Raw genomic sequence first — 13,300 nt, forward strand, 5'->3', positions numbered from 1 at the left:
ATGAAGTTTATTAATGTAACATGTTGACATCACAAACAGTAAATGAAGTTTATTAATGTAACATGTTGACATCACAAACACTAAATGAAGTTTATTAATGTAACATGTTGACAACACAAACAGTAAATGAAGTTTATTAATGTGACATGTTGACAACACAAACAGTAAATGAAGTTTATTAATGTAACCTGTTGACAACACAAACACTAAATGAAGTTTATTAATGTGACCTGTTGACAACACAAACACTAAATGAAGTTTATTAATGTGACCTGTTGACAACACAAACAGTAAATGAAGTTTATTAATGTAACATGTTGACATCACAAACAGTAAATGAAGTTTATTAATGTGACATGTTGACATCACAAACAGTAAATGAAGTTTATTAATGTAACATGTTGACATCACAAACAGTAAATGAAGTTTATTAATGTAACCTGTTGACAACACAAACACTAAATGAAGTTTATTAATGTGACCTGTTGACATCACAAACACTAAATGAAGTTTATTAATGTGACCTGTTGACATCACAAACAGTAAATGAAGTTTATTAATGTAACCTGTTGACAACACAAACAGTAAATGAAGTTTATTAATGTAACCTGTTGACAACACAAACACTAAATGAAGTTTATTAATGTGACCTGTTGACAACACAAACAGTAAATGAAGTTTATTAATGTAACCTGTTGACAACACAAACAGTAAATGAAGTTTATTAATGTGACCTGTTGACATCACAAACACTAAATGAAGTTTATTAATGTGACCTGTTGACATCACAAACACTAAATGAAGTTTATTAATGTAACCTGTTGACAACACAAACAGTAAATGAAGTTTATTAATGTGACCTGTTGACATCACAAACACTAATGAAGTTTATTAATGTACCTGTTGACAACACAAACAGTAAATGAAGTTTATTAATGTAACCTGTTGACAACACAAACAGTAAATGAAGTTTATTAATGTGACATGTTGACAACACAAACAGTAAATGAAGTTTATTAATGTGACATGTTGACATCACAAACAGTAAATGAAGTTTATTAATGTAACATGTTGACAACACAAACAGTAAATGAAGTTTATTAATGTGACATGTTGACATCACAAACAGTAAATGAAGTTTATTAATGTGACATGTTGACATCACAAACAGTAAATGAAGTTTATTAATGTAACATGTTGACAACACAAACAGTAAATGAAGTTTATTAATGTAACATGTTGACATCACAAACAGTAAATGAAGTTTATTAATGTAACATGTTGACATCACAAACACTAAATGAAGTTTATTAATGTAACATGTTGACAACACAAACAGTAAATGAAGTTTATTAATGTGACATGTTGACAACACAAACAGTAAATGAAGTTTATTAATGTAACCTGTTGACAACACAAACACTAAATGAAGTTTATTAATGTAACCTGTTGACAACACAAACAGTAAATGAAGTTTATTAATGTAACATGTTGACAACACAAACAGTAAATGAAGTTTATTAATGTAACCTGTTGACATCACAAACAGTAAATGAAGTTTATTAATGTAACATGTTGACAACACAAACAGTAAATGAAGTTTATTAATGTGACATGTTGACATCACAAACAGTAAATGAAGTTTATTAATGTAACCTGTTGACAACACAAACACTAAATGAAGTTTATTAATGTGACCTGTTGACAACACAAACAGTAAATGAAGTTTATTAATGTAACATGTTGACAACACAAACAGTAAATGAAGTTTATTAATGTGACCTGTTGACAACACAAACAGTAAATGAAGTTTATTAATGTAACATGTTGACATCACAAACAGTAAATGAAGTTTATTAATGTAACATGTTGACAACACAAACAGTAAATGAAGTTTATTAATGTAACATGTTGACATCACAAACAGTAAATGAAGTTTATTAATGTGACATGTTGACAACACAAACAGTAAATGAAGTTTATTAATGTGACATGTTGACATCACAAACAGTAAATGAAGTTTATTAATGTAACATGTTGACAACACAAACAGTAAATGAAGTTTATTAATGTGACATGTTGACATCACAAACAGTAAATGAAGTTTATTAATGTGACATGTTGACATCACAAACAGTAAATGAAGTTTATTAATGTAACATGTTGACAACACAAACAGTAAATGAAGTTTATTAATGTAACATGTTGACATCACAAACAGTAAATGAAGTTTATTAATGTAACATGTTGACATCACAAACACTAAATGAAGTTTATTAATGTAACATGTTGACAACACAAACAGTAAATGAAGTTTATTAATGTGACATGTTGACAACACAAACAGTAAATGAAGTTTATTAATGTAACCTGTTGACAACACAAACACTAAATGAAGTTTATTAATGTAACCTGTTGACAACACAAACAGTAAATGAAGTTTATTAATGTAACATGTTGACATCACAAACAGTAAATGAAGTTTATTAATGTGACATGTTGACAACACAAACAGTAAATGAAGTTTATTAATGTGACATGTTGACATCACAAACAGTAAATGAAGTTTATTAATGTAACATGTTGACAACACAAACAGTAAATGAAGTTTATTAATGTGACATGTTGACATCACAAACAGTAAATGAAGTTTATTAATGTGACATGTTGACATCACAAACAGTAAATGAAGTTTATTAATGTAACATGTTGACAACACAAACAGTAAATGAAGTTTATTAATGTAACATGTTGACATCACAAACAGTAAATGAAGTTTATTAATGTGACATGTTGACAACACAAACAGTAAATGAAGTTTATTAATGTGACATGTTGACATCACAAACAGTAAATGAAGTTTATTAATGTAACATGTTGACAACACAAACAGTAAATGAAGTTTATTAATGTAACATGTTGACATCACAAACAGTAAATGAAGTTTATTAATGTGACATGTTGACATCACAAACAGTAAATGAAGTTTATTAATGTGACATGTTGACATCACAAACAGTAAATGAAGTTTATTAATGTAACCTGTTGACATCACAAACACTAAATGAAGTTTATTAATGTAACCTGTTGACATCACAAACAGTAAATGAAGTTTATTAATGTAACCTGTTGACATCACAAACACTAAATGAAGTTTATTAATGTAACATGTTGACATCACAAACAGTAAATGAAGTTTATTAATGTAACCTGTTGACATCACAAACACTAAATGAAGTTTATTAATGTAACCTGTTGACATCACAAACACTAAATGAAGTTTATTAATGTGACCTGTTGACATCACAAACAGTAAATGAAGTTTATTAATGTGACCTGTTGACATCACAAACAGTAAATGAAGTTTATTAATGTAACCTGTTGACAACACAAACAGTAAATGAAGTTTATTAATGTAACCTGTTGACAACACAAACAGTAAATGAAGTTTATTAATGTAACCTGTTGACATCACAAACAGTAAATGAAGTTTATTAATGTAACATGTTGACATCACAAACAGTAAATGAAGTTTATTAATGTAACCTGTTGACATCACAAACAGTAAATGAAGTTTATTAATGTAACATGTTGACATCACAAACAGTAAATGAAGTTTATTAATGTGACCTGTTGACAACACAAACAGTAAATGAAGTTTATTAATGTAACCTGTTGACATCACAAACAGTAAATGAAGTTTATTAATGTAACCTGTTGACATCACAAACAGTAAATGAAGTTTATTAATGTAACCTGTTGACATCACAAACACTAAATGAAGTTTATTAATGTAACCTGTTGACATCACAAACACTAAATGAAGTTTATTAATGTAACCTGTTGACATCACAAACAGTAAATGAAGTTTATTAATGTGACCTGTTGACAACACAAACAGTAAATGAAGTTTATTAATGTGACCTGTTGACAACACAAACAGTAAATGAAGTTTATTAATGTAACATGTTGACAACACAAACACTAAATGAAGTTTATTAATGTGACCTGTTGACATCACAAACAGTAAATGAAGTTTATTAATGTGACCTGTTGACAACACAAACAGTAAATGAAGTTTATTAATGTAACATGTTGACAACACAAACACTAAATGAAGTTTATTAATGTGACCTGTTGACAACACAAACAGTAAATGAAGTTTATTAATGTGACCTGTTGACATCACAAACACTAAATGAAGTTTATTAATGTAACCTGTTGACATCACAAACACTAAATGAAGTTTATTAATGTGACCTGTTGACAACACAAACACTAAATGAAGTTTATTAATGTAACCTGTTGACAACACAAACAGTAAATGAAGTTTATTAATGTGACCTGTTGACAACACAAACACTAAATGAAGTTTATTAATGTGACCTGTTGACAACACAAACACTAAATGAAGTTTATTAATGTAACATGTTGACAACACAAACACTAAATGAAGTTTATTAATGTGACCTGTTGACATCACAAACAGTAAATGAAGTTTATTAATGTGACCTGTTGACAACACAAACAGTAAATGAAGTTTATTAATGTAACATGTTGACAACACAAACACTAAATGAAGTTTATTAATGTGACCTGTTGACAACACAAACACTAAATGAAGTTTATTAATGTAACATGTTGACAACACAAACAGTAAATGAAGTTTATTAATGTAACCTGTTGACAACACAAACACTAAATGAAGTTTATTAATGTGACCTGTTGACAACACAAACACTAAATGAAGTTTATTAATGTAACATGTTGACAACACAAACAGTAAATGAAGTTTATTAATGTGACCTGTTGACATCACAAACAGTAAATGAAGTTTATTAATGTAACATGTTGACAACACAAACACTAAATGAAGTTTATTAATGTGACCTGTTGACAACACAAACACTAAATGAAGTTTATTAATGTAACATGTTGACAACACAAACAGTAAATGAAGTTTATTAATGTGACCTGTTGACATCACAAACAGTAAATGAAGTTTATTAATGTGACCTGTTGACATCACAAACAGTAAATGAAGTTTATTAATGTGACCTGTTGACAACACAAACACTAAATGAAGTTTATTAATGTGACCTGTTGACAACACAAACAGTAAATGAAGTTTATTAATGTGACCTGTTGACAACACAAACAGTAAATGAAGTTTATTAATGTGACCTGTTGACAACACAAACAGTAAATGAAGTTTATTAATGTGACCTGTTGACATCACAAACAGTAAATGAAGTTTATTAATGTGACCTGTTGACAACACAAACAGTAAATGAAGTTTATTAATGTGACCTGTTGACATCACAAACACTAAATGAAGTTTATTAATGTGACCTGTTGACAACACAAACAGTAAATGAAGTTTATTAATGTGACCTGTTGACATCACAAACAGTAAATGAAGTTTATTAATGTGACCTGTTGACATCACAAACACTAAATGAAGTTTATTAATGTGACCTGTTGACATCACAAACACTAAATGAAGTTTATTAATGTGACCTGTTGACATCACAAACACTAAATGAAGTTTATTAATGTGACCTGTTGACATCACAAACACTAAATGAAGTTTATTAATGTGACCTGTTGACAACACAAACACTAAATGAAGTTTATTAATGTGACCTGTTGACATCACAAACACTAAATGAAGTTTATTAATGTGACCTGTTGACAACACAAACACTAAATGAAGTTTATTAATGTAACATGTTGACAACACAAACAGTAAATGAAGTTTATTAATGTAACCTGTTGACAACACAAACACTAAATGAAGTTTATTAATGTAACCTGTTGACATCACAAACACTAAATGAAGTTTATTAATGTGACCTGTTGACATCACAAACACTAAATGAAGTTTATTAATGTAACATGTTGACAACACAAACAGTAAATGAAGTTTATTAATGTAACCTGTTGACAACACAAACACTAAATGAAGTTTATTAATGTAACCTGTTGACATCACAAACACTAAATGAAGTTTATTAATGTAACCTGTTGACAACACAAACACTAAATGAAGTTTATTAATGTAACATGTTGACAACACAAACAGTAAATGAAGTTTATTAATGTGACCTGTTGACATCACAAACACTAAATGAAGTTTATTAATGTGACCTGTTGACATCACAAACACTAAATGAAGTTTATTAATGTGACCTGTTGACATCACAAACACTAAATGAAGTTTATTAATGTGACCTGTTGACAACACAAACACTAAATGAAGTTTATTAATGTGACCTGTTGACAACACAAACACTAAATGAAGTTTATTAATGTAACCTGTTGACATCACAAACACTAAATGAAGTTTATTAATGTGACCTGTTGACAACACAAACACTAAATGAAGTTTATTAATGTGACCTGTTGACATCACAAACACTAAATGAAGTTTATTAATGTGACCTGTTGACATCACAAACACTAAATGAAGTTTATTAATGTGACCTGTTGACAACACAAACACTAAATGAAGTTTATTAATGTGACCTGTTGACATCACAAACACTAAATGAAGTTTATTAATGTGACCTGTTGACATCACAAACACTAAATGAAGTTTATTAATGTGACCTGTTGACAACACAAACAGTAAATGAAGTTTATTAATGTGACCTGTTGACATCACAAACACTAAATGAAGTTTATTAATGTGACCTGTTGACAACACAAACACTAAATGAAGTTTATTAATGTGACCTGTTGACATCACAAACACTAAATGAAGTTTATTAATGTGACCTGTTGACAACACAAACACTAAATGAAGTTTATTAATGTGACCTGTTGACATCACAAACACTAAATGAAGTTTATTAATGTGACATGTTGACAACACAAACAGTAAATGAAGTTTATTAATGTGACCTGTTGACATCACAAACACTAAATGAAGTTTATTAATGTGACATGTTGACAACACAAACACTAAATGAAGTTTATTAATGTAACATGTTGACATCACAAACACTAAATGAAGTTTATTAATGTGACCTGTTGACATCACAAACACTAAATGAAGTTTATTAATGTGACATGTTGACAACACAAACACTAAATGAAGTTTATTAATGTAACATGTTGACAACACAAACAGTAAATGAAGTTTATTAATGTAACCTGTTGACAACACAAACAGTAAATGAAGTTTATTAATGTGACCTGTTGACAACACAAACACTAAATGAAGTTTATTAATGTAACATGTTGACAACACAAACACTAAATGAAGTTTATTAATGTGACCTGTTGACATCACAAACACTAAATGAAGTTTATTAATGTAACATGTTGACAACACAAACAGTAAATGAAGTTTATTAATGTAACCTGTTGACAACACAAACAGTAAATGAAGTTTATTAATGTGACCTGTTGACAACACAAACACTAAATGAAGTTTATTAATGTAACATGTTGACAACACAAACAGTAAATGAAGTTTATTAATGTAACCTGTTGACAACACAAACAGTAAATGAAGTTTATTAATGTGACCTGTTGACAACACAAACAGTAAATGAAGTTTATTAATGTGACCTGTTGACAACACAAACAGTAAATGAAGTTTATTAATGTGACCTGTTGACAACACAAACAGTAAATGAAGTTTATTAATGTAACCTGTTGACAACACAAACAGTAAATGAAGTTTATTAATGTGACCTGTTGACAACACAAACACTAAATGAAGTTTATTAATGTAACATGTTGACAACACAAACACTAAATGAAGTTTATTAATGTAACCTGTTGACAACACAAACAGTAAATGAAGTTTATTAATGTAACCTGTTGACAACACAAACACTAAATGAAGTTTATTAATGTGACCTGTTGACAACACAAACACTAAATGAAGTTTATTAATGTGACCTGTTGACATCACAAACACTAAATGAAGTTTATTAATGTGACCTGTTGACAACACAAACACTAAATGAAGTTTATTAATGTGACCTGTTGACAACACAAACACTAAATGAAGTTTATTAATGTGACCTGTTGACATCACAAACACTAAATGAAGTTTATTAATGTGACCTGTTGACATCACAAACACTAAATGAAGTTTATTAATGTGACCTGTTGACAACACAAACACTAAATGAAGTTTATTAATGTGACCTGTTGACATCACAAACACTAAATGAAGTTTATTAATGTGACCTGTTGACAACACAAACACTAAATGAAGTTTATTAATGTGACCTGTTGACATCACAAACACTAAATGAAGTTTATTAATGTGACCTGTTGACAACACAAACACTAAATGAAGTTTATTAATGTAACATGTTGACATCACAAACACTAAATGAAGTTTATTAATGTGACATGTTGACAACACAAACACTAAATGAAGTTTATTAATGTAACATGTTGACATCACAAACACTAAATGAAGTTTATTAATGTAACATGTTGACAACACAAACAGTAAATGAAGTTTATTAATGTGACCTGTTGACATCACAAACACTAAATGAAGTTTATTAATGTGACCTGTTGACAACACAAACACTAAATGAAGTTTATTAATGTGACCTGTTGACATCACAAACACTAAATGAAGTTTATTAATGTGACATGTTGACAACACAAACACTAAATGAAGTTTATTAATGTAACATGTTGACATCACAAACACTAAATGAAGTTTATTAATGTAACATGTTGACAACACAAACAGTAAATGAAGTTTATTAATGTGACCTGTTGACAACACAAACACTAAATGAAGTTTATTAATGTAACATGTTGACAACACAAACAGTAAATGAAGTTTATTAATGTGACCTGTTGACAACACAAACAGTAAATGAAGTTTATTAATGTAACCTGTTGACAACACAAACAGTAAATGAAGTTTATTAATGTGACCTGTTGACAACACAAACAGTAAATGAAGTTTATTAATGTGACCTGTTGACAACACAAACAGTAAATGAAGTTTATTAATGTAACCTGTTGACATCACAAACACTAAATGAAGTTTATTAATGTGACCTGTTGACATCACAAACACTAAATGAAGTTTATTAATGTGACCTGTTGACAACACAAACAGTAAATGAAGTTTATTAATGTGACCTGTTGACATCACAAACACTAAATGAAGTTTATTAATGTAACATGTTGACATCACAAACACTAAATGAAGTTTATTAATGTAACCTGTTGACAACACAAACAGTAAATGAAGTTTATTAATGTGACCTGTTGACATCACAAACACTAAATGAAGTTTATTAATGTGACCTGTTGACAACACAAACAGTAAATGAAGTTTATTAATGTGACCTGTTGACATCACAAACACTAAATGAAGTTTATTAATGTAACATGTTGACATCACAAACACTAAATGAAGTTTATTAATGTGACCTGTTGACAACACAAACAGTAAATGAAGTTTATTAATGTGACCTGTTGACAACACAAACAGTAAATGAAGTTTATTAATGTGACCTGTTGACATCACAAACACTAAATGAAGTTTATTAATGTAACCTGTTGACATCACAAACACTAAATGAAGTTTATTAATGTGACCTGTTGACAACACAAACACTAAATGAAGTTTATTAATGTAACCTGTTGACAACACAAACACTAAATGAAGTTTATTAATGTAACCTGTTGACATCACAAACACTAAATGAAGTTTATTAATGTAACCTGTTGACAACACAAACACTAAATGAAGTTTATTAATGTAACCTGTTGACATCACAAACACTAAATGAAGTTTATTAATGTAACCTGTTGACAACACAAACAGTAAATGAAGTTTATTAATGTGACCTGTTGACAACACAAACAGTAAATGAAGTTTATTAATGTGACCTGTTGACATCACAAACAGTAAATGAAGTTTATTAATGTGACCTGTTGACATCACAAACAGTAAATGAAGTTTATTAATGTGACCTGTTGACATCACAAACAGTAAATGAAGTTTATTAATGTGACCTGTTGACAACACAAACAGTAAATGAAGTTTATTAATGTGACCTGTTGACATCACAAACAGTAAATGAAGTTTATTAATGTGACCTGTTGACAACACAAACAGTAAATGAAGTTTATTAATGTGACCTGTTGACATCACAAACAGTAAATGAAGTTTATTAATGTGACCTGTTGACATCACAAACAGTAAATGAAGTTTATTAATGTGACCTGTTGACATCACAAACACTAAATGAAGTTTATTAATGTAACCTGTTGACATCACAAACACTAAATGAAGTTTATTAATGTAACCTGTTGACAACACAAACAGTAAATGAAGTTTATTAATGTAACCTGTTGACATCACAAACAGTAAATGAAGTTTATTAATGTAACCTGTTGACATCACAAACACTAAATGAAGTTTATTAATGTAACATGTTGACATCACAAACAGTAAATGAAGTTTATTAATGTAACCTGTTGACATCACAAACACTAAATGAAGTTTATTAATGTAACCTGTTGACAACACAAACAGTAAATGAAGTTTATTAATGTAACCTGTTGACATCACAAACAGTAAATGAAGTTTATTAATGTAACCTGTTGACAACACAAACAGTAAATGAAGTTTATTAATGTGACCTGTTGACATCACAAACAGTAAATGAAGTTTATTAATGTGACCTGTTGACAACACAAACAGTAAATGAAGTTTATTAATGTGACCTGTTGACATCACAAACAGTAAATGAAGTTTATTAATGTGACCTGTTGACAACACAAACAGTAAATGAAGTTTATTAATGTGACCTGTTGACAACACAAACAGTAAATGAAGTTTATTAATGTGACCTGTTGACAACACAAACAGTAAATGAAGTTTATTAATGTGACCTGTTGACAACACAAACAGTAAATGAAGTTTATTAATGTGACCTGTTGACATCACAAACAGTAAATGAAGTTTATTAATGTGACCTGTTGACATCACAAACAGTAAATGAAGTTTATTAATGTGACCTGTTGACATCACAAACAGTAAATGAAGTTTATTAATGTGACCTGTTGACAATCACAAACAGTAAATGAAGTTTATTAATGTGACCTGTTGACATCACAAACAGTAAATGAAGTTTATTAATGTGACCTGTTGACATCACAAACAGTAAATGAAGTTTATTAATGTGACCTGTTGACATCACAAACACTAAATGAAGTTTATTAATGTGACCTGTTGACATCACAAACACTAAATGAAGTTTATTAATGTAACCTGTTGACATCACAAACACTAAATGAAGTTTATTAATGTAACCTGTTGACAACACAAACAGTAAATGAAGTTTATTAATGTAACCTGTTGACATCACAAACAGTAAATGAAGTTTATTAATGTGACCTGTTGACATCACAAACAGTAAATGAAGTTTATTAATGTAACCTGTTGACATCACAAACAGTAAATGAAGTTTATTAATGTAACCTGTTGACATCACAAACACTAAATGAAGTTTATTAATGTAACATGTTGACATCACAAACAGTAAATGAAGTTTATTAATGTGACCTGTTGACATCACAAACAGTAAATGAAGTTTATTAATGTAACCTGTTGACATCACAAACAGTAAATGAAGTTTATTAATGTGACCTGTTGACATCACAAACACTAAATGAAGTTTATTAATGTAACCTGTTGACATCACAAACAGTAAATGAAGTTTATTAATGTGACCTGTTGACAACACAAACAGTAAATGAAGTTTATTAATGTGACCTGTTGACATCACAAACAGTAAATGAAGTTTATTAATGTGACCTGTTGACATCACAAACAGTAAATGAAGTTTATTAATGTGACCTGTTGACATCACAAACAGTAAATGAAGTTTATTAATGTGACCTGTTGACAACACAAACAGTAAATGAAGTTTATTAATGTGACCTGTTGACATCACAAACAGTAAATGAAGTTTATTAATGTGACCTGTTGACATCACAAACAGTAAATGAAGTTTATTAATGTGACCTGTTGACATCACAAACACTAAATGAAGTTTATTAATGTGACCTGTTGACAACACAAACAGTAAATGAAGTTTATTAATGTGACCTGTTGACATCACAAACAGTAAATGAAGTTTATTAATGTGACCTGTTGACATCACAAACAGTAAATGAAGTTTATTAATGTGACCTGTTGACATCACAAACACTAAATGAAGTTTATTAATGTGACCTGTTGACAACACAAACAGTAAATGAAGTTTATTAATGTAACCTGTTGACAACACAAACAGTAAATGAAGTTTATTAATGTAACCTGTTGACATCACAAACACTAAATGAAGTTTATTAATGTGACCTGTTGACAACACAAACAGTAAATGAAGTTTATTAATGTAACCTGTTGACAACACAAACAGTAAATGAAGTTTATTAATGTGACCTGTTGACATCACAAACAGTAAATGAAGTTTATTAATGTGACCTGTTGACATCACAAACAGTAAATGAAGTTTATTAATGTGACCTGTTGACATCACAAACAGTAAATGAAGTTTATTAATGTGACCTGTTGACATCACAAACACTAAATGAAGTTTATTAATGTGACCTGTTGACATCACAAACAGTAAATGAAGTTTATTAATGTAACCTGTTGACATCACAAACAGTAAATGAAGTTTATTAATGTGACCTGTTGACATCACAAACAGTAAATGAAGTTTATTAATGTGACCTGTTGACAATCACAAACAGTAAATGAAGTTTATTAATGTGACCTGTTGACATCACAAACAGTAAATGAAGTTTATTAATGTAACCTGTTGACAACACAAACAGTAAATGAAGTTTATTAATGTAACCTGTTGACATCACAAACACTAAATGAAGTTTATTAATGTGACCTGTTGACATCACAAACAGTAAATGAAGTTTATTAATGTGACCTGTTGACATCACAAACAGTAAATGAAGTTTATTAATGTGACCTGTTGACAACACAAACAGTAAATGAAGTTTATTAATGTGACCTGTTGACATCACAAACACTAAATGAAGTTTATTAATGTGACCTGTTGACAACACAAACAGTAAATGAAGTTTATTAATGTAACCTGTTGACAACACAAACAGTAAATGAAGTTTATTAATGTAACCTGTTGACATCACAAACAGTAAATGAAGTTTATTAATGTGACCTGTTGACATCACAAACAGTAAATGAAGTTTATTAATGTAACCTGTTGACATCACAAACAGTAAATGAAGTTTATTAATGTGACCTGTTGAC

Source organism: Thalassophryne amazonica, chromosome 9 (assembly GCF_902500255.1).
Source record: "Thalassophryne amazonica chromosome 9, fThaAma1.1, whole genome shotgun sequence".
Taxonomy (NCBI): Eukaryota; Metazoa; Chordata; class Actinopteri; order Batrachoidiformes; family Batrachoididae; genus Thalassophryne; species Thalassophryne amazonica.